The 2,677-nt window shown below is 34.0% G+C and overlaps 1 non-coding gene across 1 annotated transcript; it reads right to left on the reverse strand.

Moving 5' to 3' along the window:
• Positions 1–1,437: 1,437 nt before the first annotated feature.
• On the reverse strand, positions 1,438–1,511 carry TRNAN-GUU. The gene has a single exon. It is a non-coding gene; the product is annotated as a tRNA-Asn (tRNA).
• Between the last annotated feature and the right edge of the window lie 1,166 nt (positions 1,512–2,677).

Consider the following 2,677-nt stretch of genomic DNA (forward strand, 5'->3'; position numbering starts at 1 on the left):
TATTTCTCTAGGTTATAGAAAGTCCAGGTGTAGATTATATGTAACGACCCTAGTTTTCTATGGACATAGAGTCACTAGAATATGCATGATATAACTTCTTTATGCGAAAATATTTTTTACGTTATATTTTTGTATTGAAGGTACCTTGAAAAATAACTCAACATTATTATTAGGGAATGATTAAGACCCTATTATAATGTTAGGAATCATGAACCTCCATAATTAAATTTTTCCACATACTAAAATGGAATGATTCATTACCATTGCTAAAAAGAGAGCTTGAACCTCCCCAACCTTATCGTTAACAATCATGCACTCTAACCAACTGAACTCTTCCAACAAATTATGAGTATTAGCCTCGATATTGTCTACTTTGGCTCCTTATGTGTTGTCGTCAGCCTCACGATTTTAAAATGCGTCTAATAGTGAGAGATTTCGACATGCTTATAAGAAATGTTTTATTCCCTCCCCAACCGATGTGGAATTCAATCCACCCCATCGTGAGAGGGCATGGGTTCAAATCCCACTTCTGGCAACTTTTATAATAACTACTAGGGTAAGTTTTCTTCTGTTCATTCTTGATTTCTTTCATACTTTTTCTTAATACACATTTCAAAGTCCTAATCACAAGTGTTTAACTTAATAAATTGTACTTGGAGTATGCATACAAAACACACACAACTATTATTCTTTAGAATTTAGAATGATTTTAGAAATCATTATAAACACTAAAAACGATACTGTAATCTTATATTCTAACTCTGTCAAATTGCTAGTTTAATCTCTCCACTTTTGATTTTTTATTGAATAGGGGTTTTAACTTATAAGCTATTTGATACATTGAAATTTTTTAAACATTATTCCATCTATAAAACTCTAAACTTTCAAATTTATATGTATTTTAAGAGCATTAAATAGGTCAACCACCTATTAGACATTCAAATGGAATATTCATGGATAATTTGTATGCTAATTAAATCAATACAAGTAAATAATATTGTTTCATCCGAATAAGTCACCAAAATTAAAAGTCTAACCCTCTTATCCTCGAGGTCTTCAAGTTATCTAAGTCTTATCTTAAATAATAACCCTATGATCATGCATCCAATAACTTAAAGTTCTAGGCATACTTAAAGTTAAGAGTTTAAAGGCATACTTACTTGGTCTCGGTAGGGAGTCCTCTCTACTCTACTCATGACTTACATACACACACATTTGCTCCCATGCGAGCTCGCATACCTACCCATTGACCTGGGCTTCAACTAGCATACACTCACACTATTGGTATACCATAGAGGGAAGGGAGTGCACATAGCATTGTGGGGTATACAATATCATAAGTACCATACTTTCATATCATGTAACATCCTAACAAGTCATAACATAATAAGAAAATATATAACCAATCAAAAGATATCACTCACACCTTATTACCATCGCTAAAAGGAGGGTTTGAACCTCCGACCTTGTGGTTAACAGCCACACGCTCTAACCAACTGAGCTATTCCAGATAATTCTTTGTAATAGCTCAAGCCCACCACATCCTTATAAGGAATGTTTCATCCCCTCTCCAACCAATGTTGGATCTCACAATACACTCTCCTTGGGGGCCCAACGTCCTTGCTGGCACAACGCTTGGTGACTTGCTTTGATAGCTTTCGCAATAGCCCAAACCCACCGCTAACAAATATTGTCCGATTTTGCCCATTACGTATCATCATCAGCCTCACAATTCTAAAATGAGTCTACTAGGGAGAGGTTTCCACACTCTTCTAAGGAATGCTTCGTTCCCATTTCCAAACACTAAAAAATATTGTCCATTTTTTACCGTAACAAATCGTCGTCAGAATCACAGTTTTAAAACACGCTACTAGAGATGTTTACAGACACTTATAAGTTATTCTTTCATTCTCCTCTCAAACCAATGCGGGATTAGAGGGCATGGGTTCAAATCCCACTTCTGACAACTCAAATAAAGGTAAAATAAAAATACAATAGCATATCATTTTTTGAAATCAATTGAACTCACTGGAGATTTAAAATTGTCACGACATGATTTTTCAAGCATATAAGAACTGTAATAACTCAATTTTAAAGACTTCAAAGCACAGCTATAATAACTGAACTTTCTAAGACTTCAAATCATTATTCATGACACATCCTAACAAAGAAAAAATTTCATAAAAATTGAAAGGAGATTCGAAAACTAAGGACAATAATTTGTAACACATAGAACTGACGTGAAAGAAAAATTTGATAAAAATTGGAACGAGATTCGAAAAATAAGGACAACAACTTGTACATATAGAACTGATGGCTCGGGACGACCCTGCTCTGTGACCTTAACTAACCATTAGTGATCACCCAAAAAGGAAAAGTAATATCTAGTGCAACTAAATAAGTAACCTACTTGTAGGCGGTAATCGAGTCCTTGATCGAGACAGTTGCCACGGGTTTTTCTTTAGGTTATATAATGTTCAGGTGTAGATTATATGTAACGACCCTAGTTTTCTAGTGGCCTAGAATCACTAGAACATGCATGATGTAACTGCTTTATGCTAAAATATTTTTTACATTATGTTTTTGTATTGATGCTACCCCTAAAAAGAACACAATATTATTATTAAGAATGTTAAATTAAGACTATAACAATGTTAGGAATCACGAACCTACATAA

Source organism: Cucurbita maxima, unplaced genomic scaffold (assembly GCF_002738345.1).
Source record: "Cucurbita maxima cultivar Rimu unplaced genomic scaffold, Cmax_1.0 Cma_Scf00087, whole genome shotgun sequence".
Classification (NCBI taxonomy): domain Eukaryota; kingdom Viridiplantae; phylum Streptophyta; class Magnoliopsida; order Cucurbitales; family Cucurbitaceae; genus Cucurbita; species Cucurbita maxima.